The 26752-nt window shown below is 45.9% G+C and overlaps 1 long non-coding RNA gene across 1 annotated transcript in view; it reads right to left on the reverse strand.

The window, feature by feature from the left end:
• Window positions 1-2854, reverse strand: part of LOC130362305 (uncharacterized) — a 57007-nt gene extending 54153 nt beyond the window's left edge. Inside the window, exon 1 of the long non-coding RNA XR_008891349.1 lies at window positions 2579-2854. This is a non-coding gene — a long non-coding RNA (uncharacterized LOC130362305). The remainder of the gene's footprint in view (window positions 1-2578) is intronic.
• Between the last annotated feature and the right edge of the window lie 23898 nt (window positions 2855-26752).

The raw sequence follows: 26752 nt of genomic DNA on the forward strand, positions 1-26752 counted from the left end.
CTATGGGAGGGGGCACGACAGCTAGTACATAGCTATCACGCCTCCACTCATAGACATGAATGGAGGAGGTGTGGCGGCTGCAGTCGCCAGTCATCCGGCACGGAGAGGAGTTCACTCCGAGATGCCACGCCAGAGATCGCGGGGATAAGAAGTATTTCGCCAGAGTACCACTTTAAGTGGTCACTGCAAAATATATTAAAAAATAAAGAAATAGAACTGAGAAAGATGCTACTGGTGGCATTATCCTTTTCATATAAGCAGTGAATGCAGAAGAGAAGGTTTAGATTCTCGAAACGCGTAGTCCAATAACAAAATGCCTTATTTAAACCTGTTTGCTGACAGTTTACCCAGTACATTGGGGGTATCTGTTGCCAACCTGTCAAAAAGGGATGGCGACATATAGTGCGGCTTAATGACAGCAGGCCCATTGTCTTTAATGGGCCAAAGTTGGTCACCTATTGACTATGAATGGCCCATTTCCTGCATGTACAAGTTACTTTTGTGGAATTCAAAAGTGACAACGATCGGGCTATTTTATTCTGCAAGATAAACGTGTAAATGCAGGAAATGGACTAACTCAGTCACCAGTTGACCATGTTCGGCACATCAAACCCAAAGGATGTTTGCCACTACACAATGGTATACACTGGGATACTATTTTGACAGGTTGCCCACCCAATACCTATGACGTCCTGATAAAACACGCTGCCAATCCAGCCTCATCCACGACTACTGGATTGCAGATAATCAAATCAATTACCTGTTCAAATCAAAGGGGGAAAAAAAAATCTACTGCAAACCGTAAGATGCTGAGGACTCAACGTAGGGCTGGGCGGTATGACCAAATGTGTGTATCACAGTATTTTTGTAACTTATGGCGATTCCACGGTATATAACGGTATTTCTATTCCCTCCCCTCCCTCTTAAATCATGTGACCTGCAAGTGCTGTTCTGCTTCCCCCACCCCAAATTAATCATCAGCCCAGCACTGCGCTGCCCCATTGGGGTACTACTCACATATGTCACCCGCAATCGCTGCCCTCCTCATCCTTCTGTTTGTTGCGGGACGCCTGCGCTGGCTGGAACTCTGTACTGTAAAGCTGTATCCCTATGCGGCCGTCAGCCTATCACTGGTCGCAGCGATGTTCCGCCTCGGCTGGTGATAGGTTGAGCCCACTGTCATGTAAGATGCCGGATTCTTACATGACAGTGTGCTCAACCTATCACCGGACAAGGCGGAACATCGCTGCGACCAGTGATAGGCTGACGGCCGCATAGGGATACAGCTTTACAGTACAGAGTTCCATCCAGCGCAGGCGTCCCGCAACAAACAGGAGGACGAGGAGGGCAGCGCTTGTGGGTGACATATGTGAGTAGTACCCCAATGGGGACAGCGCAGTGCTGGGCTGATGATTAATTTGGGGTGGGGGGAGAGAAGAACAGCGCACACAGGTCACATATGATTAGTTCCCCAATGTGGGGACAGCGCAGCGCTGGAATGATAATTCATTCATTCCCGAGGGGGGGGAGGGGCCAAACCGGTATTGCAGTATGGGCAAAAATTCATATTGTGCAGGACAAAAATTTCGGTATTCGGTATCCACCAGTGTACCACCCAGCCCTAACTCAAAGATCCTTACCGTGGATGGGATCTGTATAAAACTAGTGTCATCTGCATCCACAGATCTATGTAAATGGGATCTGCCAAGATTTATTGGGATCCATATGGAAATAGATCCATCAAAGCTAGTAAGAGTATCTGCAACCAAAATGTGAACAGACCCTAAACTGGTTAGAAACTTTTCCACAAGTGCCGCATGTGCATCTACAATTGTTGTGGCTGTCAGGTTGGTGGGTTTAACACGCAGCAATGTCCCTGTACAGTCGCAGTCTGTGGTCCATCAATGATCCATCATGGCGCCATCACTGACAGATGTGGAGGGAAATCGGACACCTTAGACCAGTGTTTTCCAACCAGGGTGCCTTCAACTGTTACAAAACTACAACTTCCAGCATGCCCGGACAGCCGAAGGCTGTCCGGGCATGCTGGGAGTTGTAGTTTTGCAACAGCTGGAAGCACCCTGGTTGGAAAACCCTGTCTTAGACTTATAATTGTGCCCTGGCATTGCTAAAGGGGCAGAGCTAAGTAACATCCTGGCATCCAGGTAGGGTCATAAGAGGGCTAGTACCATCTCTTCTACAATGACATCTGATGTCACATGTATAGGGGGGGGGGGGGATGAGGAGCAAGGACAGGCGGGCAGCACACTTGTATTGTCGTTTAGAGATTTATATGTTTATTTAAAGGGGCAGGGCAGATTAAACCAGATTTCCAAGAACTAGAAATGATAGCGGTCAGAAATAGGTGATGTCTGAGAGAAGCGACAGACCAATGAGCATCCTCCAGCAGCCATAGACCCCCGGGGTGTACACTATCCGGCACCGTATGGACACGCCACCCCGGGCTACACATCTGAACTCCATTCACCCCCTTCCTCCCCAGTCACAGCATCCGGGTGAGAAGAGTTTCCAGGCTCGGGTTCACACAACCGCCTCTGTACAGAATACGTGTACTTACTGTATGAGGAGAAGTGCAGCGGGTCCCTCAGTCCGTCAGTCACCCGCCGTGAGCAGACGTACCGTCCTCTCCAGATTCCCACACGAAAACGAGCGGGCGCTACTACTGAGTGCAGCCTAAACCACACCCTCACTCTTCCAAAACCCCGCCCACAACACGGCACCACACGTTCTTCTCAATCCACTACCACAACACTGCACAAGCCACGCCCACCCCTTCAGCGCCCGCCTTTGTTGCTGAGCGTTACTGGTTGATTCAGGTGTCACTCGACTGGACCTCGAGGTCCGTGTAAGCCACGCCCACTGCATTCACCACGCCCGTTTACCAGATGGCTGCATCTTCCTCACGTTCGATGGTGACTGTTACGTCATTCATACGTAGCGCCCCTCACCGTGTTCCTCTCATAAAGGCATGACCAGCAGTTATGGTGCTGCATTTCCCAGCAGGCAGTGGTTGTAGAATGTGCTACTGGATGGCTGTGACCTATTTTCCAAGCAAGGATATCGTAAGAGTTTAATAAATCTTGGTCATAGAGCAGTGGTTGCCAAACTGTGGACCTCCAGCTGTTGCTAAACTACCACTTCCAGCATGCTGATGCAAAAGGATGCCATTTGTCTGTTATTTTAATGGAATATTTACAAAAATTAAATAAATGAAGGAAAAGTATCATCCTTTTGTATCCTTTATTGTCCGTTTGTGTCAGTTTTTTTTCTCTCTGGCTAATTCCTGGTTGCTCACACCTGAGCACGCGCAGAAATAACAACAGATTGAAAAAAACGGATGCAAATAGTACAGACAGTAGTGCAGGTGATGCTGATGACAGATTTCCTTTAACCTGTTAAGGACCCAGGGCGTACAGGTACGCCGAGACACCCTGGTACTTAAGGACCCAGGGTGTATCTGTACGCCCATGGGAATTTCGTTTCCCCGCCGCTCGCCGGGCGGGGACCGGACCGGGATGACTGCTGATATCTATCAGCAGGCACCCCACGCAAATGTCCAGGGGGTCCATCAGACCTCCCCATGTAGGCGGTGAATTCACACCGGCGATTTGCGCCGATTCCAGGTCATACGGGTCTATGGTGACTCGAAATATAAGGGGGATTGGGGTTGTCTAAGACACCCATGATCCCCCTGAAGGGATAGGAGTGAGGTGGCAGGGGTGCCACCTCTCCTATCCCTGCTATTGGTCGTCAAGAAGCGACGACCAAAAGCAGATCAGGGGCGGGGGGTTAACTTTCGGTTAACGGAAGGGGACCAGCGCCGAAGGTCCACTTACCCATCGGCGGCTGCAGCAGGTGGCTATCGGCGGCAGAAGAGGACGGCATGGCGGGTCACTGGATCCTACAGAAGCCGGTGAGTTGCCTAGCAACATCTAGAGGGCTACAGTCTGAGACCACTATACAGTGGTCTCTAAACTGTAGCCCTCCAATTGTTGCAAAACTACAACTCCCAGCATGCACAGACAGCTGTTTGGGTATGCTGGGATTAGTATTTTTGCAACAACTTGGGTGTTTCAGTTTGGAGATCACTGTGCAGTGATCTCTAAACTGTGGCCCTCTAAATCTTGCAAAATTGCAACTCCTAGCATGGCCACACAGCAGTTTGCTGTCTGGGCATGCTGGGATTTGTAGTTTTGCAACATCTGGAGGGCCACAGTTTAGAGATCACTGTGCAGTGGTCTCTAAACTGTATCCCTCCAGATGTTGCGAAATTGCAAATCCCAGCATGCCCAAACAGCAAACAGCTGTCTCGGCATGCTGGGAGTTGTAGTTGCGTACCTCCAGCTGTTGCATAACTATATAAAAAAAATGTGGGAGCTCAATGTAAAAAGAGAAAACCTATACCGAGGATACTGCATTGCACATACCCATGTGCCAAGAAAGAGTACTAATAGTGTAAAAAGGGGAGACAGTCCTGCTAGGCTAAGTCAGAGTAAAAGATATAAGGTCAAAAATTAGGAGAAAGGGAGAGAGAGAAAAGAAAATGTGTCTAAAATAGCATAAAATGATAACATTTATTTGGAAAAATGATGTGAGGTCTGCGGCAGGGCCCTTGTCGCAGACTGGTCACTAGATAAAAATGGTTACAATGGTATAAAATGCTAAAAATATAAAATATGCACAGTGGTATTGCACTTCAACAATTGGACAATGAGACAATGAAAGTGGGGCAATGGGACAGTGCAAACAGTATCTGTTTAGTTATACTGTAAAGTCATATTATAGGAGCCAGGATTAATCCAGATGAAAATCCAGATGAAAGTACATAGCAAAAAAGTTGATAATCGAATACGGCAAATTTTCGGTAGCTCTGGAGCCTCCCAGATTGGGGCCCACTATAAACGTTTTTAGGTGCAGAGATACAGGTGATGCCCCCTCTACCCTGACGGCACGGGGACTGAATGCAAGAGGGCAATCGCTATACAGTTCAGGCACTTAGTGCCTCTTACCGGCTACAGTGTACACAGTCAGGTGAGTGCAGCTGTGCTTGTGATACGGATACACGTCCCTCTGTCCCGGCGGCACGGGAGAAATGTAGGAGGGGTGATATGATCCGGGGCTGGGGGTCGGAGATGATGGCTAGGAAGCAGCGTGTGGCAGCGCTGTGAAGCCTAGCGTTCGTAGCAGCGTATGGCAACGCTGGAGGTATCCTCTCTACCCCGACGGCACGGGGAGCAGGTGAGAGAGTAGGTGAGGACCGGCAATGCGGTAACGATTGTCTCAGATGATGAGCAGGGTTGTCTTAACACCAGACGCGTTTTGGGGAACTACATCCCCTTTTTCAATGGTGGAGGTTCAGGAAGACTGTACAGTAAGGAAATACCCCATATGTGAGCGTAAAATGCTCTGCGGGCGAACAACAAGGCTCAGGAGTGAGAGTGAACTATGTACATTTGAGGCCTAAATTGGATATTTGCACAGGGATGGCTGATTTTACAGCGGTTCTGACATAAATGCAAAAAGTTAAATATCGATATGTGACCCCATTTTGGAAACTACACCTCTCACGGAATGTAACAAGGGGTATAGTGAGCCTTAAAACCCCACAGGTGTTTGACGAATTTTCATTAAAGTTGGATGGAAAAATGAAGAAAAATTTTTTTTTTCACAAAAAAGCTGGTGTTACCCTAAATGTTTTATTTTCACAAGGGAAAATAGGAAAAAAGCCCCCCAAAATTTGTAACCCCATTTCTTCTGAGTAAGAACATACCCCATATGTGGATGTACACTGCTCTGTGGGCGCACTACAATGCTCAGAAGAGAAGGAGCACCATTGGGCTTTTGAAGAGAAAATGTGTCCGTAATTGGAGGCCACATGTGTTTACAAAGCCCCTATAATGCCAGAACAATGGACCCCCACCACAGGTGACCCCATTTTGGAAACTACACCCCTCATGTAATGTAATTAGGGGTACAGTGAGCATTTACACCCCACAGATGTCTGATGGATTTTTGAAACAGTGGTCCGTGAAAATGAAAAATGTATTTTTTCATTTGCACAGCCCACTGTTCCAAAGATCTGTCAAACGCCAGTGGGGTGTAAATGCTCACTGCACCCCTTATTCAATTCTGTGAGGGGTGCAGTTTCCAAAATGGGGTCACATGTGGGGGGGTCCACTGTTCTGGCACCACAAGGGGCTTTGTAAACGCACATGGCCCCTGACTTCCATTCCTAACAAATTCTCCCTCCAAAAGATTATTGGCGCTCCTTCGCTTCTGAGCATTGTAGTGCACCAGCAGAGCACTTGATGTCCACATATTGGGTATTTCCATACTCAGAAGAAATGGGGTCACAAATTTTGGGGGTCATTTTTTCTTATTACCCCTTGTAAAAATGTAACATTTGTGGAAAAAACTGCATTTTATTGAAAAAAAATAGTTTTTTCATTTTCACATCCAAATTTAACAAAAAGTCGTCAAACACCTGTGAGGGGTTAAGGCTCACTGTACCCCTTGTTACGTTCCTTGAGGGGTGTAATTTCCAAAATAGTATGCCATGTGTTTTTTTTTTTTTGTTTTTTTTTGCTGTTCTGGCACCATAGGGGCTTCCTAAATGCGACATGCCCCCCAAAAACCATTTCAGCAAAATTTGCTTTCCAAAAGCCAAATGTGACTCTATCTCTTCTGAGCATTATAGTTTGCCCGCAGAGCATTTTATGTCCTAACATGGGGTATTTCCATACTCAGAAGAGATGAGGTTACAAATTTTGGGGGACATTTTCTCCCATTACCCTTTGTAAAAATGGAAAATTTGGGAAAAATAACTGCACTTTAGTGAAAATAATTTTTTTTCATTTACACAAACACCTGGTCAAACACCTGTGGGGTTTTGAGGCTCACTGGACCCCTTGTTACGTGCCATGAGGGGTGTAGTTTCCAAAATGGTATGCCATGTGGGGCTTTTCTGCTGTTCTGGCACCATAGGGGCTTCCTAAAGGTGACATGTCCCCCAAAAACCATTTCAGCAAAATTCACTCTCCAAAATCCCATTGTTGCTCCTTCTCTTCTAAGCCCTCTACTGTGCCCGCCGAACACTTGACATACACATATGAGGTATTTCCTTACTTGAGAGGAATTGGGTTACACATTTTGTGAGGCTTTTTCTCCTATTACCCCTTGTAAAAATTTAAAAACTGGGTCTACAAGAACATGCGAGTGTAAAAAAATGAAGATTTTGAATTTTCTCCTTCACATTGCTGCTATTCCTTTGAAACACCTAAAGGGTTAACACACTTACTGAATGTCATTTTGAATACTTTGAGGGGTGCAGTTTTTATAATTGGGTCATTTATGGTGTATTTCTAATATGAAGGCCCTTCAAATCCACTTCAAAACTGAACTGGTCCTGAAAAATTCTGATTTTGAAAATGTTGTGAAAAATTGCAAAATTGAACTTTGAAGCCCTCTGATGTCTTCCAAAAGTAAAAACATGTCAACGTTATGATCCAAACATAAAGCAGACATATTGTATATGTGAATCAATACATAATGTATTTGGAATATCCATTTTCCTTATAAGCAGAGAACTTCAAAGTAAAAAAAAATTCAATTTGTTCATAAAATTTTGGAATTATTCACCAAGAAATTATGCAAGTATCTGCAAACTTGTACCACTAACATAAAGTAGAATATGTCACGAAAATATCTCAGAATCAGAATGAAAAGTGAAAGCATCCCAGAGTTATTGATGCTTAAAGTTACAGTGGTCAGACGTGCAAAAAATGGCCGGGTCCTACAGTGAAAATTGGCTCATTCATTTCCCTTTGACTTCAATGTTAAATTTATGATGTCCGTTTCCTTTTTTTTTTGACGGGGAAAAAACGCTGCATGCACAGACTTTTTTTCCTGTAAAAAAAGGAACAGAAACCAAACGGATGACTGGCAGGATCCGGACTGGCAGGAGGTAGCAGAGGCTGATGGGGGATCCGCTATGCCAGAGAGGTGATGACGTGGGCCGTACCAGGGGAACGGAGCCTAAGCGGTTACTGGTTTTCACCAGAGCCCGCTGCAAAGCCGGATGGTCTTGCTGCGGCAGGTAATCCCCAGGTTGTTCCACCCAGTAGCGACTCAACCTCTCTGGCTGCTGAGAAAAGGTAAGGAACAAGAGGATCAGCCAAAGGCGTAATCAGACGTAGCAAATGGTCAGGGCAGGCAGCAACGGTTCACAGGCAGTAGTGAATAGCAACGGGTTCGGCAACAGGCAGGGGAACACAGGAACAAGGAATGCTTTCTCTCAGGCTCAAGGCAACAAAGATCCGGCAGGAGGCTGTGGGAGGAGATGGTACTCATAGGCAGTGCACAGGTGAGGCCTAATTACCGTATTTATCGGCGTATAACACGCACTTTTTAGGCTAAAATTTTTAGCCTAAAGTCTATGTGCGTGTTATACGCCGATACACCCCCAGGAAAGGCAGGGGGAGAGAGGCCGTCGCTGCCCGCTTCTCTCCCCCTGCCTTCCCCGGGGTCTAGAGCGCTGCTGTCGGCCCTTCTCACCCCCTGGTTATCGGCGCCGCTGCCGGCACCCATTGCCCGTTGCCTCCCCCCATCCCCGGTGGCATAATTACCTGAGTCCGGTCCGCGCTGCTCCAGGCCTCCGTCGTGCGTCCCCGGCGTCATTGCTATGCGCTGAACGGCGCGGCGCATGACGTCAGAGCGCCGCGCCGTGCATAGCAACGACGCTGGGGACGCACGACGGAGGCCTGGAGCAGCGCGGACCGGACTCAGGTAATTATGCCACCGGGGATGGGGGGAGGCAACGGGGCAGCGGCGCCGGCAATGGGTGCCGCTGCCCCTTCTCTCCCCCTGGCTGTCGATAACCAGGGGGTGAAAAGGGCCGACAGCAGCGCTCTAGACCCCAGGAAAGGCAGGGGGAGAGAAGCGGGCAGCGACGGCCTCTCTCCCCCTGCCTTTCCTGGGGGTATATCGGGGTATACACGCGCACACACGCACCCTCATTTTACAATGGATATTTGGGTAAAAAACTTTTTTTACCCAAATATCCTTGGTAAAATGAGGGTGCGTGTTATAGGCCGGTGCGTGGTATACCCCGATAAATACGGTAAGTCCAAACAGCACTGCCTCTCACAAACCTTAACCCTTAATAAACCACTTTGGACCAGGCACCAATCACCGGTGCACTGGCCCTTTAGATCTAAGAGTCCCGGTGCGCGTGCGCCCTAGAGAGCGGGGGCGCACACACTGAGACGCCGGATTGCTGCCTGGGGACACACGCCGTAAGCGATCCGGTCCAGGAGCGGGGACCGGAGCGCTCGGTGTTACAATGACAAAGGCTTATGCATATTCATACCCTCCCTCCGTATCTGCCTCTCCTCCCCACTCTGTATGTGACTCCACTGCGCTGAGGCCACTCCTGGGTGTATACAGGAAGCTGGCACATGCGCAGTGGTGTCACATACAGAGCGGGGAGGAGAGGGCGATACGGAGGGAGGGCATGAATATGCAGAAGCCGGGCGGTGCTGCGGGCCGAGCGGCGGTGACGTCACAGTGCCAGATGAAGGCAGTAACCCCGCCCATGCCAGTTAGAAGATGATTTGCATATCTGGAATAATAAAGATAACGGGCGAACGGCAGGGCAGATCCGTGCATGGTAGGCATCATATTCAGTGTCTCCCGCACTACCAGCCAGTACCTCTGGTTAGTGCGGGGGGGCGGGGGGGATTTGGTGACAGTTTTCCTTTAAGAATGGACATGAAATAACGGGGACAGATGGCCATGTGATGAGAACTTATAAGAATCTCAATATGACCACAGAATCAGACTCCTTCATAATAATGCAGACAGACCCCAGTATTAGGTCCCCAGCATAATACAGGACCCAGTATCAGGCATGCCCCAGCATAATAAAGACTACAGACTGAGACCCCAGTATCACCCCCCTTGCATAATATACCGATAGCAAAAAAGGTCAGCAGTTATGATTAGTGAAACAACACGTGACTACAACATTGATGGAACACAGCCAGGCAGAATACACCATATTACGGTAGTGACTCACAGGTGACGTCTTCTCTGATTGTCCTACACAGTAATCGTGCCCATCGTTTGGCCCCCTATGTGTCTCCATATAGCAGTTAGGCCATCCCCACCTCATGTAAATGGGCTGAACTCAACACCTCCCCTCTCTATGTATATAGCCAGGACCCAACACCCCCCTACCCCATGTAAATATTGGCAGAACTCAAACCCCTCCCAAAAAATATAGACAGACTCCCAACCCCCTCCCACCACCCCTTGTATATAGACAGGATACATAAAAAATTCATGCATATTAATTATGACTAAGTGAAAAACAACAGCAACAAACTAAGAACTGGTGCTTTATCAGAGCACCCAAAGCTAAAAAACACAGGTCCTCTTTGAAGATGTTATCCAGGATCTATGAGTAACTGTACCAAGGCTGGACTAAAAAAATAAATACTCCCCTGCCCCTGCCGCCGACATTCAGCAAAACTGTGCACCATTGGAAAAGCAGCAGGAGATTGTGGCAGGTGAGCACACATTTATTTAGTAGCCCAGCCTGGGCACAGTTACACATCTCTATTTCTATCCTTTTGATCCTTCTATCTATCGATTGCAAAAGAGATAGGAAATTTAAAGGGGTATTCCAGGACTTTTTCTTTCCTTCAGCCTTTGAGCCAATGATGCTAAATTATGCTTCTGTGTAGCACACTTCTATTACCTCTTTACGCTGCTTTGTCCCGTTTTCAAGCACAGTACCCATACCCTGAAATGGTGTGGTGCAAGTCTTTTTATTTTACCTTTGTCTCTGACCTTTCCCGGCATTTCATGCTGCCAGTGCCAATATGTCATAGGTCACATGGTTTCCTGGGGTGTAGATAGCATTACTTTGGTAAATCCCTTTTCACCCTGCTATCCACCCACCTACTACAGCATAGCCAAGCCCCCTGGAGACCATCTGAGCTATGACATATTGTCTCTGGCCACATGGAATGCATCCTGTGCATTAAAGGGGTAAGATGTCTGATCCCGCTGCTGGGGCCCATACAATCTCTCATGGCATCACGCCCGCCCCCTCAATGAAAGCCTATGGGAGGGTACGTGACGTCACAGGAGGGCGGAGTCATTACATCAGGATACTCCGGCCCCGTGGTCTTGAGTCTTCAGACACGGAGTTATCGTCACTCCATGCAGCTGAGACAGGTGGGTGCTGCATGAGAGATTGTGGGGGTCCCCAGCGGCGGGACCCCCGTGATCAGACATCTTATCCCCTATCCTTAGGGCAGGTTCACAGTACGGAATCTCCAATTGGTATTCCTATATGGAATGCCGCTCAGAGATTCCGCTGCACTAATCTAGAATTGGTGTCAAATGGTGTTAAAGGGGATGCATTCACAATGTGGAATTTTACCGGCGGAAAATTCCGCCCTGCCATGCTCATTGCTCATTCTTTTGATGGAATTACGCATGGACTGCATTGCCGTCCCTCTGAGTAAAAATTCTGCAGTGTGAACATTTATTTATCATGTCACATCTAGTTATCCATAATCTCATATCAATATATCCATGTATCTATCTATCTATCTGCCTGTCTGTCAATCTATTTATTTATCTATCTATCTCATATAGATACATCTATCCTTCAAAAGTTAAAAATGATACAGAGAACATATTACACACAAATGGCACATTCTCGTAAAAGATCAATAAGCAGCTGTTATCTATAAATGTTACATATTCTTTGCCTTTCCACACAGCTAAGGAATTTGGAAGCAAACCACACATTTAGCAGACAAAGAAGCATTCTGCATATCTGTTCTGCTGTACAATGACATTTTATCCCGACATAATACTGTATTCAGTACAGCGTAAGGTCTATTTTTCGCAGCAGTTATCATTTTGTGTGTGTGTTATTTTCCAGTCTCTTATATAGTTGGCTGGCTGTTCACTTTAACACTTGTAGCCTTGTGTCTGTGTTAAATTGCAGCAAAGCTAGCCATTGTTGCTTTTCAATTTCAAGGGCTATGCTAGAGCAATACATGGTGAATACTGACACAAGAAAGATTTGTTTTGGAAACTGTATGATATTGTCCAGCTTTTTGATTTTATTGTATTTTGTGTCTTTCTTATTGATAAGATTGTATATTTCTTCCTTCTAAATTAGTTGCACAGCTATATATCTAATATATACAGTATATATATATATATATATATATATATATACACACCTAATGCAGTGCTTTTTCCAAAGTGAGTGCCTCCAGCTGTTGCAAAACTACAACTCCCAGCATGCCTGGATTGCCTTAGGCTGTCCAGACGCGCTGGGAGTTGTAGTTTTGCATCAGCTTGAGACACACTCTTTGGAAAACGCTGACCTAATGTATATGTGCTGGCGAAGCAAGTACAACACTGACCTCATGTATGTTTGTATATACAGCATCTCACATACACCCTTCACATGTGTTTAGACATTTGGGCCGGCGGCAGCATTTATCATTGTAGGTCCCTTTTTTTTTTTTGTGTGCTGGTAATGTGTAGGAGCACCAAATTAATTAAATGGTTGCAGAGAATTTCCTAAATTTTGTGCAGATACACATTGGCCCTCATTTACTATTCTAAACCCGACCTCTTTTGTCGGGTTTTTTTGTCGCATCTTTGTCTGCGCCATGTTGCAGACATCGTGCGCCAGTCTGCGACACGATGCGACATTTTTTCCCGACGGACCCGATGTGGATTCTCCCAAACCCGAAAAAGGGGCGTTACCCGACATTTCTGAGATTTCCCACGTATTTATTAAAGTTTCCAACCCGAATTTGTTGAATTGTTGTGGATTTTTTCCCGACAGCTCAGAGGAGTTGGAAACCAAAACCAACAAAACCCACGTGCGACAAACAGGATGCGACATAATAATAAATACCAGGGGAAAAAAGCAGTCGGGTAAGAAAGCAAGATAGACTTACAACCCGATTTTCTAAGTAAATGAGGGCCATTTTCTGAAATTTCACTCTTCACATACACCAAAAAGCTAAGCTAAGTCTGGGCTGGTGTAGTTTTAGAGACTTTTCGGTGGTTTTGCGCCTTTTTTTGCACCTTTTCACAAAAAGGCACAGTTCATAAAACCCGTCCATATCATGCGTATTGCTGAAATCAGTGGATTACAACTCAAAAACAGCAGAAATGTGTAAACCAAAAGGTGCAGAAAAGGTGCTAAATAAAAGGACACTTGCACCAAAATAGTGCCAAATATAGACGGAACAAACACAATGATAAATGCCAACCATGGTGTACTAAGGCTTCACATGGCAGAATTTCCATGCAGAATTCTGCAGAATTGTTCCACACGGGCATTCCGCTGCAGCATTGATTTCAATAGAATTATGCTGCACTGTTCACACAGCAGAATTTCCACTCCAGATATTTCTGCCGCAGAATCCAGAAATCCTGATTCCGATGTATGCAGAAAGAATAGTCATGTCTATTCTTTCTGCGGATTCTGCAAGAAAATGCATTGCCGTCTATGAGGCAGTGCATTTTCAAGCGTTCCTAGCACTGGCATGGGTTGCCGACCTCTAGACAGCTTGTCCCTGTGCCTGCAGAAATGACAGGGGAACAAGGTGCTCTGAGCATTCTAAACAAATATACAGTGGTCCCTCAACATACGATGGTAATCCGTTCCAAACGGACCATCGTTTGTTGAAACCATCGCATGTTGAGGGATCCGTGCAATGTAAAGTATAGGACAGTGGTCTACAACCTGCGGACCTCCAGATGTTGCAAAACTACAACACGCAGCATGCCTGGACAGCCGTTGGCTGTCCAGGCATGCTGGGTGTTGTAGTTTTGCAACATCTGGAGGTCCGCAGGTTGAAGACCACTGGCATAGGAAGTTGTACTCACCTGTCCCCGCCGCTCTGGACCGTCACCGCTGCCCGGGATGTCGCCCTCCATCGCTGTCGCCGCGTCCCCAAGGTGTCCCCGACGCTCTGGCAAGGCCTCTGCTTCCCCGGCATCCACACTCTCCATTGCTGCCATCACGTCACTACACACGCCGCTCCTATTGGATGACGGGACGGCGTGCGCAGCGACGTGATGACGATGATGGAGAGCGCCAACGATGCAGGGGATCCTGAAGAGGATGCACCGGAGCCCCGAGGACAGGTAAGTGATCGTCAGCGTACCACATGGGGCACCGTAAACGGCTATCCGGCGGCAGCTGAATCAGTCAGCACTGCCGGATAGCCGTTTATGCGATGGCCCCGACATAGAAAAGCATCGTATGTTGATGCTGCCTTCAACATGCCATGGCCTCTGAGAGGCCATCGCATGTTGAAATTATTGTATGTCGGGGCCATCATAGGTCGAGGGGTCACTGTAATTAAAAAACACTTTGCCTTGATCCTGTGTCCCTATCCTTTACCTGTATTCAAATCTACAGCAGCAAAAGTTCCCAACGTAATATTCCACTAACCTGTTGAACAATTTAAATGTAAACCATTTCTTCTGCTGTTTGTAGCGCCTAGTTTTGTAATGACAGAAATAATGTTGCTATGGTGCTGCAAAGCATTACATCAGCTACATTCATGTCTCATGATGATTTTCAGTCTTGAAAGTGTTTGCAAGTAAAGCCTCACACCATGAAGATGTATCTGGGGGAATACACTCAAGAGAGTTTTCCATGGAAGTCAAGGTGGAGAAAAACATTTGTGATTTTCGAGACACAAGGCTGAGTATTACATCATCACCACTGTGTCATTCTTTTTATACTTAATCTACAACACGACGAGAGCTGTCTCCATTCGATTTTAGGGGTGACTAGCCAGGCAACTCCATTATGTGCAGAGTAAGTAATCCCCAGAGAAATATTCCCTGCCTTCTCTCATAAGCATCACACAAATGTGTACAAACCGCCAAGACAAAAGCTGTTCCCGTGCTCACTAGCTGCATATGTGGAATAGATGAATATGCCACAGTCAGCTACTTTCTATCTCCATAAGACTATCTTTCCACTCAGGTTTTTTTCTGAGGTTTTTTGGAAGACTGCCAGTGCAGTTTTTTTTAAAGGAAATCTGTCATCACTGTTAGGCTAGGTTTCCACTTGTTTTTTTTTTCTGGCAGTTTTTGGAAAACTGCCACTGCAGTTTTTGAGCCAAAGCCAGAAGTGTATTCTAAAGGAATAGAACATATAAAGGAAGAACTTACACTTCTCCTCCCTTATGGATCCACTTCTGACTTTGGCTCAAAAACTGCAGCGGCAGTATTCCAAAAACTGCCAGAAAAAAACCAAGTGGAAACCTAGCCTCACCGTACTAACCTGTCAGTACAGGCAGGTAGTGTGGGTGACTCTGATGATAACCATACTTACCTGTCCCCGATCCATGCTCCTAGTCTCCTGCTATCTTCCTCCACTCTTTTCTTTCTGGAGACGACTTGGGGCACAGGCTTTCTGACGCTTGCTTGCAGCAGGGACCAGCAGAGAAGCAGGAGAGGTGATGTCAGGAAGCTCCACCCATACCCCAAGCCGGCTCAGGAACGATAGCGGGATAACGGATGGCGGACAGGTAAGTATGGTTATCATCAGTGTCCCCTGCACTACCTGCCTGTACCGACAGGTTAGTGCAGGTGACACTGATGACAGTTTTCTTACAAGCCAAAGCCAGAAGTGTATTCAAAAGGAATGGGCAAAATAAAAGAAGGACTAATAATTCTCCCTCCTGCTGGATCTACTTCTGGCTGTGGCTCAAAAACTGCAGTGGCAGTGGAAGGTAATGACTTCCGGAATGGTGATAAAATCCACATGGATTTGAACCCTGCCTATGAAGGCCAGTGGTAGCTGCAGTACTTAGGGCTGCATGATGTGGAGGAGTCATGGGGCTGATAGTGTGGTGGCTCAGTGTCTAGCACAGTTGTTTTGCAGTGCTGGAGTTTTAAAGGGTACCTCTCATCAAATAAACTTTTGATATATTTTAGATTAATGAATGTTGAATAACTTTCCAATAGCATGTTAATGAAAAATATGCTTCTTTCTATTGTATTTTTCCCGATCAGTCCTGGCAGCAAGCATTTCTGACTCATGCTGGAGTCCTAAACACTCAGAGCTGCCAGCCTGTTTTGTTCACAGCCAAACAGGCTGTGAACAAAGCAGGCTGGCAGCTCTGAGTGTTCTCCTTTGTGAACAAAGCTGACTGGCAGCTCGTAGTGTTTAGGACTCCAGCATGAGTCTGAAATGCTTGCTGCCAGGACTGGTAGAGAGACCCCTAGTGGTCATTTCTTCAAAGTGGAAAATTAAATAGAAAGAAGCATATTTTTTAATAACATGCAATTGTGAAGTTATTCTGCATACATTAATCTATAATATATCAAAAGTTTTTTTGATGAGAGGTACCCTTTAAGATCAAATCCCACCAATGATAACATCTACAAGGAGTCTGTATATTGCTTGTGAGGCTTTTAGCCACTCTTAAACATAGTGATAAGTTAATTTGGAGTTTAGATTGTGAGCCCTTTTGGAGACAGGGACCAATATGAGAAATGACAATCTCTGTACAGCACTGTGAAATAAGTTTGCACTATATAATTAAAGAAAATATTTTTATTATTGTATTGTAAAGACCTACCGTGACAGGTCAGTACTGCCCTAATCTGTAATATGGAAAGGAGAGAGGTTACTTTATTTCTCTGCTTGTGAGTACTACATGTCACTATTCTATCTATTACCTGCTAAACTTGCAACAGAATCCCAGACCATTTAAGTCCTGCCCTGGGACTGCTGAAACCTCACCCACCCATGGGTTGACCCCACCCCTCTCCATGACTATTGACTACTTTGTCGGTCAGTAATGCTTTCCAGGAGGCTGAACAGTGGTCTCAACCTTCTGCTCCAGAATTACAAATTACCTATCATCTATAGCAGGGGTGTCAAACTCAAATTCAACGGGGGCCGCATCAGCAGTTTGGTCACCCTCAAAGGGCCGGTTGTATCTGTAGTACCCCCCCCCCCCCCCCCACATACCGTATATGCCGGCGTATAAGACGACTGGGTGTATAAGATGACCCCCAATTTTTACAGTTAAAACGTAGAGTTTGGGATATAGTCGCCATATAAGACTACCCCTCCTACCACAATGTACAGTACCTTGTAGTTCCCCCCACATTAGGTAGGCAGCATGTTCCCCCACATTAGTAGGCAGCATGTTCCCCCACATTAGGTAGGCAGTATATTTCCCCCCACATTAGGTAGGCAGTATAGTTCCCCCCACAATAGGTAGGCAGCATGTTCCCCCATATTAGGTTGGCAGTATAGTTCCCCCCCCACATTAGGTTGGCAGTATAGTTCCCCCCCCACATTAGGTTGGCAGTATAGTTCCCCCCACATTAGGTTGGCAGTATAGTTCCCTCCACATTAGGTTGGCAGTATAGTTCCCCCCACATTAGGTTGGCAGTATAGTTCCCCCTACATTAGGTTGGCAGTATAGTTCCCCCCACATTAGGTAGGCAGTATAGTTCCCCCCACATTAGGTAGGCAGCATGTTCCCCCACATTAGGTTGGCAGTATAGTTCCCCCCCACATTAGGTAGGCAGTATAGTTCCCCCCACATTAGGTAGGCAGCATGTTCCCCCACATTAGTTGGCAGCATGTTCCCCCACATTAGGTTGGCAGTATAGTTCCCCCCACATTAAGTAGGCAGCATGTTCCCCCACATTAGTTGGCAGCATGTTCCCCCACATTAGTTGGCAGTATAGTTCCCCCCACATTAGGTTGGCAGCACCCCCCCCCTCCCTCCCCACAGACATACAGTGTATGGCTGGAGGCTGTATGTCTGTGTGCTGCCCCCACTGTGATTCGGTCACCGCTCCTCTGGCCCGGGGTCACAATCTACTGCTATGGCCTATGGCCCATAGCAGTAGGTGCCAGGACCAGTCGAGCGTTGACCAGAACGCTGAAGAAGATAACGCGCCGCCGGTCACTTATCAGGCCCCGGCCGGGGCGCGTCCTGCGATGATCCTGCCGTCCTCCTGGTCCTCCCGTGTCTTTATGGTTGTACGCACGGGACGTCACTGACGTCCCGTGCGTATAGCCATAGAGGCGGAGGACCAGGAGGACCGATGGAGGATCGCTAGAGGGCAGACGTTCTCTGGCTTGTAGGCTGCCATGCATGTGCTCAAGAGTCAAAAAAAGCGTCAAAAATAATAATAATAAAAGCGAGAATAAAAGGTGAAGGCTGGTGGCTGGTGGCGGCTACACCGGCCACATGACGAGGTCTGGCGGGCCAGATTCGGCCCACGGGCCTTGTGTTTGACACCTGTGATCTATAGTGTGTATGCATTCCAAGACTTTTGCACTTACCTTCCTTGCTCCAACGCTGCCTCCAGTATCATGAAGCTCCAATTCCTGTTGTGCCGCACTTCTGGGTTCAGGTTCATGACGTTACATGCCCACGAAGCCAGTCCGTGGCTGAGCCGTACATTATTGAGAGCGCTGATTGGCTGAACATGGCATACATCATAAGGTCCCTGAGCTCAGAAGCGCCGCACAACAGGGACCAGAGCTTTGTTATACCAGCGGCAGCACGAGGGAGAGGAAGGTATATAATATATTTGTAGTAGCTGAGCACTCAGTCTAAGTAACATCATATAACCTAGCCATCCCCAGATATTAACCCCTTAACCCCTTAAGGACCAGGCCATTTTACACCTTAAGGACCGGAGCGTTTTTTGCAATTCTGACCACTGTCACTTTAATAACATTAATAACTCTGGAATGCTTTTAGTTATCATTCTGATTCTGATATTGTTTTTTCGTGACATATTCTACTTTAACTTAGTGGTAACATTTTATGGTAACTTGCATCCTTTCTTGGTGAAAAATCCCAAAATTTGATGAAAAAAAATAAAAATTTAGCATTTTTCTAACTTTGAAGCTCTCTGCTTGTAAGGAAAATGGATATTCAAAATAAAACATTTTTGGGTTCACATAAACAATATGTCTACTTTATGTTGGCATCATAAAATTAATTAGTTTTTACTTTTGGAAGACACCAGAGGGCTTCAAAGTTCAGCAGCAATTTGGAAATTTTTCACAAAATTTTTAAACTCGCTATTTTTCATGGACCAGTTCAGGTTTGAAGTTGATTTGAAGGGTCTTCATATTAGAAATACCCCATAAATGACCCCATTATAAAACCTACACCCCCCAAAGTATTCAAAATGACATTCAATAAGTGTATTAACCCTTTAGGTGTTTCACAGGAATAGCAGAAAAGTGAAGGAGAAAATTCACAATCTTCATTTTTTACACTCGCATGTTCTTGTAGACCCAATTTTTGAATTTTTGCAATTGGTAGAAAGGAGAAAATTTTTACTTGTATTTGAAACCCAATTTCTCTCGAGTAAGCACATACCTCATATGTCTATGTTAATTGTTCAGTGGGCGCAGTAGAGGGCTCAGAAGGGAAGGAGCGACAAACAGTTTTTGGGGGGCATGTCACCTTTAGGAAGCCCCTATGGTGCCAGGACAGCAAAAAAAAAAAACATGGCATACCATTTTGGAAACTAGACCCCTCAGGGAACGTAACAAGGGGTAAAGTGAACCTTAATACCCCACAGGTGATTCACGACTTTTGCATATGTAAAAAAAAAATAAAATAAAATGTTTTACCTAAAATGCTTGGTTTCCCAAAAATTTTACATTTTTAAAAAGGATAATAGCAGAAAATACCCCTCAAAATTTGAAGCCCAATTTCTCCCGATTCAGAAAACACCCCATATGGGGGTGAAAAGTGCTCTGCTGGCGCACTACAGGTCTCAGAAGAGAAGGAGTCACATTTGGCTTTTTGAAAGCAAATTTTGCTCTGGGGGCATGCCGCATTTAGGAAGCCCCTATGGTGCCAGAACCGCAAAAAAAAAACACATGGCATACCATTTTGGAAACTAGACCCCTCGGGGAACGTAAAAAGGGGTAAAGTGAACCTTAATACCCTACAGGTGTTTCACGACTTTTGCATATGTAAAAAAAAAAAAAATTTTAACCTAAAATGCTTGGTTTCCCAAAATTTTTACATTTTTAAAAAGGGTAATAGCAGAAAATACCCACCAAAATGTGAAGCCCAATTTCTCCCGATTCAGAAAACACCCCATATGGGGGTGAAAAGTGCTCTGCTGGCGCACTACAGGTCTCAGAAGAGAAGGAGTCACATTTGGCTTTTTGAAAGCAAATTTTGCTCTGGGGGTATGCCGCATTTGGGAAGCCCCTATGGTGCCAGAACCGCAAAAAAAAAACACATGGCATACCATTTTGGAAACTAGACCCCTCGGGGAACGTAACAAGGGGTAATGTGAACCTTAATACCCCACAGGTGATTCACAACTTTTGCATATGTAAAAAAAAAAAAAAGATTTTTACCTAAAATGCTTGGTTTCCCAAAAACTTTACATTTTTAAAAAGGGTAATAGCAGAAAATACCCCCCAAAATTTGTAACACAATTTCTCCTGAGTACGGCGATACCCCATATGTGGCCCTAAACTGTTGCCTTGAAATACGACAGGGCTCCAAAGTGAGAGCGCCATGCGCATTTGAGGCCTAAATTAGGGACTTGCATAGGGGTGGACATAGGGGTATTCTACGCCAGTGATTCCCAAACAGGGTGCCTCCAGCTGTTGTAAAAGTCCCAGCATGCCTGGACAGTCAGTGGCTGTCTGGTAATACTGGGAGTAGTTGTTTTGCAACAGCTGGAGGCTCCGTTTTGGAAACAGTGGCGTACCAGACATTTTTCATTTTTATTGGGGAGGGGGGCTGTGTAGGGGAATGTGTATATGTAGTGTTTTTTACTTTTTATTTTATTTTGTGTTAGTGTAGTGTAGTGTTTTTAGGGTACAGTCGCACGGGCTGTTCACAGTAGTTTCTCACTGGCAGTTTGAGCTGCGGCAGAAAATTTGCCGCAGCTCAAACTTGCAGCCGGATACTTACTGTAATCCTCCGCCCATGTGAGTGTACCCTGTACGTTCACATTGGGGGGGGGGGGATGAACATCCAGCTGTTGCAAAACTACAACTCCCAGCATGTAGGGTCTATAAGTGCCTGCTGGGAGTTGTAGTTTTGCAACAGCTGGAGGCTCCGTTTTGGAAACAGTGGCGTACCAGACGTTTTTCATTTTTATTGGGGAGGGGGGCTGTGTAGGGGTATGTGTACATGTAGTGTTTTTTACTTTTTATTTTATTTTGTGTTAGTGTAGTGTTTTTAGGGTACAGTCGCACGGGCGGGGGGTTCACAGTAGTTTCTCGTTGGCAGTTTGAGCTGCAGCAGAAAATTTGCCGCAGCTCAAACTTGCAGCCGGATACTTACTGTAATCCTCCGCCCATGTGAGTGTACCCTGTACATTCACATTGGGGGGGGGGGGGGGGGACATCCAGCTGTTGTAAAACTACAACTCCCAGCATGTACGGTCTATCAGTGCATGCTGGGAGTTGTAGTTTTGCAACAGCTGGAGGCACACTGGTTTTGAAACACAGAGTTTGGCAACAAACTCAGTGTTTTGCAACCAGTGTGCCTTCAACTGTTGCAAAAGCTACAACCCCCAGCATGTACGGACAGCGGAAGGGCATGCTGGGTGTTGTAGTTATGCAACAGCGGGAGGCATACTACTTTGGCTGGGGATGCTGGGGATTGTAGTTATGCAACAGCTGGAGACACACTGGTTTGCTACTTAACTCAGTGTGCCTTCAGCTGTTGCAAAACTCCAACTCTCAGCAGTCACCGACAGCCAACGGGCATGCTGGGAGTTGTAGTTATGCAACCAGCAGATGCACCACTACAACTCCCAGCATGCACTTTAGCTGTTTGTGCAAGCTGGGAGTTGTAGTTACACAACAGCTGAAGGTACACTTTTCCATAGAAAGAATGTGCCTCCAGCTGTTGCAAAACCATAAGTCCCAGCATGCCCATAAGGGAATGCTGGGAGTTGTGGTGGTCTGCCTCCTCCTGTTGCATAACTACAGCTCCCAGCATGCCCTTTTTGCATGCTGGGAGCTGTTGCTAAGCAACAGAAGGAGGCTGTCACTCATCTCCTGCTGCTGCTGATCGACGCTGCAGGACAGTCCCGCCGCCGCCGCCGCCGTGGTCACTCATGGGGCCCCGATCCCAACATTAACGCCGGGGATCGGGGTCCCCAGCACCCGGGGTCGTCTTCCCGCACCCGCTCACGTCCTCCGGAAGAGGGGCAGAGCGGGTGCGGGAGTGACACCCGCAGCAGGCGCCCTGATTGGTCGGCCGGGAATCCGGCTGACGAATCAGGGCGATCGTGAGGTGGCACCAGTGCCACCTCACCTCTGCAGGCTCTGGCTGTTCGGGGCCGTCTCTGACGGCCCCGATCAGCCAGTAATTCCGGGTCACCGGGTCACTGGAGATCCGATTGACCCGGAATCGCCGCAGATCGCTGGACTGAATTGTCCAGCGATCTGCGGCCATCGCCGACATGGGGGGGCATAATGACCCCCCTGGGCGATATGCCGCGATGCCTGCTGAACGATTTCAGCAGGCATCGGGCACCGGCTCCCCTCCGACTAGCGGCGGGGGCCGGGAATGGACAGGATGTACTCCTACGTCCTTGGTCCTTAAGGACTCGGAAACGGGGGCGTAGGAGTATGTCCATTGTCCTTAAGGGGTTAAGGACCAAGCCTATTTTCACCTTAAGGACCAGGCAAATTTTATATTTGAGTTTTCATTTTTTTTCCTCCTCGCTTCTAAAATCCATAACTCTTTTAAATTTCCATCTACAGACCCATATAAGGGCTTGTTTTTTGCATGACCAATTTTACTTTGTAAGGACATCTCATTTTTCCAAATGATGTACGAAGGACCAAAACATTTTTTTTTTTTATGGAGGAAATTTAAATGAAAACTACAATTTTTACAAATTTTGGAGGGTTTCGTTTTCACACTGTACAATTTACGGTAACAATTATTATTTTCTTTATTATGTGGGTCAATACAATTAAAATGATACCCATGGTTACATACTTTTCTATTATTGTACTGCTTAAAAAAATCTCAAACTTTTTGTACAAAATCAGTATGTTTAAAATAGCCCTAGTTTGACCACCTATAACTTTTACATTTTTCTGTATATGGGGCGGTATGAGGGCAATTTTTTTGCGCCGTGATCTGTAACAATACCACATTTGCAAATATGAAACTTTTAAATCACTTTTTATTAATTTTTTGGGGAATAAAATGTAACAAAAAAGCATCAATTTTGGTCTTTTTTTATTTTTTACGTTTCCGCCGTTCACTGTATGGGATCATTAACATTATATTTTGATAGTTCGGATATTTACGCACATGGCGATATGAAATATTTTATAATTTACGCTTTTTGGTGGTAATATGGGAAAAAGGGACAATTTCCATTTTTATTGGGGGGAGGGGATTTTTCACATTTTGTTTTTTTACTTTTTATTTTTACATTTATTTTTTACCTTTGTTTTACACTTTTTATGTCCCCATAGGGGACTATCTATAGCAATCACTTGATTGCTAATACTGTTCAGTGCTATGCATAGGGCATAGCACTGATCGACGATCTTCTGCTCTGGTCTGCTTGATCTCAGACCAGAGCAGAAGACCCCAGGAGATGGCCGGAGGCAGGTGAGGGGACCTCCGGCCGCCATGGTGGACGATTGGATTCCCACGGCAGCGCTAGGGGCGATCTGGTCATCCATTCAAACACGCCCATTTACCCAATAATAGAATAAAAATATTGTATTTTTTACTTATTTATTTATTTTGATATTTTCTTTATTAAAACACCCTGAACAAGAATCAGCATGAATAATAGAGCAGAACGAGGCCCTTGGGATATTTTATGTAAAGATTGAACGTCCAGCTATCAGCTCACAGTTTCCCTGTGTTTCAGTTTCTCTCAGGTATACTGACAGATACATTCTAATCATACTGAAAGCTCAATTCATACTCAGTTACATACTTACTTTTCATGTCTCTTTAAAATGCTATTTAAAAAAATAAAAGACAGTAAAACTAATTGCTGAGAGCTTCCATAAAATATTTGAAGGTTACAACTTACATTAAATTTTTCACACACAAACACACACACACACACACTTTTCTCCATTGGCAAGAACTAAGCCTTTTTGTTAATATACAAAATAGGGCTTAAGATCCCAGGGGGCGTTACCATTCATGGCAAGAAGCCTAGGTAAGTCCAGCCTATTTCCTCTTTATCACTGCCTCACGACTTGCTTGCATCTGCCTACCCTGATCGATTGACAGCTACTAGATATAGAGGACATGGGCTGGACCTACCTAAAGGATCCAGCCATACTGGAGTACACTCCCTGGGCACAATAGCCTCATTTGTGTGTTAAAGGGGTACTCCGGCGCTAAGACATCTTATCCCCTATCCAAAGGATAGGGGATAAGATGCCTGACTGCGGGGGTCCCGCCGCGGGGGACCCCCGTGTTCTTCCACGCCGCACCCCGTTAGCATCAGCTCCCGAAGCTTGCTCGCTCCGGGTCTGATTACTAGTGATCACAGGGCCGGAGCATAGTGACATCACGGGGGCTCACGCTCTGCCCCCTCAATGCAAGCCTACAGAGGAGGCGTCACACCCCCTCCATAGGCCTACATTGAGGGGGCGGAGCCGTGACGTAACACGGGGCGGAGCCGTGATGTCACTAAGCTCCGTCCCAATGATCGCTAGTAATCGAACCCGGAGCGGGAATGCTCCGGGAGCTGATGCTAACGGGGAGCGGCGTGGAAGATCACGGGGGTCCCCAGCGGCGGGGGGGATAAGATGTCTTAGCACCGGAGTACCCCTTTAACAAACAAGTCTTATATCTAATTGATGCAGAAGACTGTTGAAATAAAAAAGAAAAAAAGATATGCCCCAGAATCCTAATGAATAGCCCTTTGTTTACTGTCTGACAGGTCCACTTTATAATATGTACCCTTTAAGGCGATGTTATAAAGGCAATGGGGGCATTTATCATTGTTTGCTTATGTATTCCTTTTTTTAGTAATTTTTTTCTTACAATTTTTTTTGCTTATGTGCGACGACGTATTTATCAACTGGTTTCAGCCTGTTGATAAATTTCTTTCACTTAAGCAATTAAATTTTTTTTTTGCTTTGGTAGTGGTTGTGTCTGCTCCATGTCTGAGCTGGAGTAAATTTAGTAGGTTTTTTCATGCCCTGCGACTTTTTTGCGACTGTCGCACTTCATAAATTTCTGACCACTGCAAGTCAAAATCGTTGTACTACAAAAAAGGGAAAAAAATTTGCTTTTCTCGCTGTCAGAACAAAAAGTCGCACGGAAAATCGTGCAGGCGCAACTGCGACAATTTAGCGACAAACTTAGAAGAAAAAAATTGACTAAAGCCGTTGATAAATGCCCCCCAATGTGAGTAAAGGCTTCATTACCCTTTTTTACTTCCATTTTTTATGATTATTAAGAAAAACATACCGGTTAATACCCTCTAAGTCTACGGAGAGAGGGATGACTTAATTTGAGACATTTTGTTTTCTTTAAAAGTAGATAGTTAAGTGGGTCCCTCATTTGGCAGCTTCCCCATTAAGTATATCTCCCACATCAGATAGGTACCCCATTAGGCAGGAAAGTCTCACCAGCCTGATTAGCCTGATAGTCCCTAGATTAGACAGGCAGCTACTCCCATTAGCCAGGTAGCCCCCAGGTAACCCACCCAGGAGGCAAATACTCCCCAGGTAATTTCCCCCTTCCCCTAATAGGCAGGTAGTCCTCAGATTATCGCCACCCCCCCCCTCCAAGTAAGCAGGTAGTCCTCCACAGATAATCCCCCTCCCCACTATGCAGCTAGTCCCCAGGTAATCCCCCCCAGAAGTAAGGTAGTCCCTTGCCTGCGGTTTAAGCTTTTGCTAAGTACGCCAATAAGTATTCAAAGCATATACCAAATTATAGAAAGTGTAATTCCTGAAAATATTTTGCTATCCAAATTATAGTTTACCAATACCTGACTAAAGTTCTAACAATCACACCTGGCCAAGTGTCATATGCTGCAATCTGGCCATTCAGAAGCAGCTGGTACTAGACCAATCAGCAGCAAAGAAATATATAAAACCCTGCAGTGTGTCTCAGCCCCTGACCATTATTTAGCCTGTTGTTCTGTGCCTTGTGTGGTGTCGGTGAGGGTAATGTGTTTAATTAACCTTTTCGTGATGCCAGGGCGTGATTGACCTATACACCACTCAAGGTAGACCAGCTTCTCCTGTGCTAGGCACAGGGCAAATAATCACTCCGACGCAAGGTTACGGATAACTGGCTTGCTTTACTGAGGTTGGAAAGGTGGTACAATCCGTTACAGCTCAAATCAGCATGAAAAAGATGCAAGGTGAACTTTGGAAAGCTTATCAGCTTGCTGGGACTTATAGTTGATTGTGCTATATATTACTGACTTGACTTGTATGCAGCCCACGCTAGATTTTAGTGACTTGAGCTCAGGGGCGGATCCAGAGTGGAGTCTCGGGAGGGGCACTATTAGAGTATTTTGTGTTGGCAGACAGAAAATAAGATGTTGCTTACGGAACTTACAATATTATTAAATGTATCATACAGTCCTAACCTTGTTTAAGACTCTTAGGCCATGTTCACATGTCAGAATAATTATCAAATATACCAATTGCCACAGAATGGGAAAGTGCTAAAGA

The sequence above is a fragment of the Hyla sarda genome, chromosome 3, assembly GCF_029499605.1.
Source record: "Hyla sarda isolate aHylSar1 chromosome 3, aHylSar1.hap1, whole genome shotgun sequence".
Classification (NCBI taxonomy): Eukaryota; Metazoa; Chordata; class Amphibia; order Anura; family Hylidae; genus Hyla; species Hyla sarda.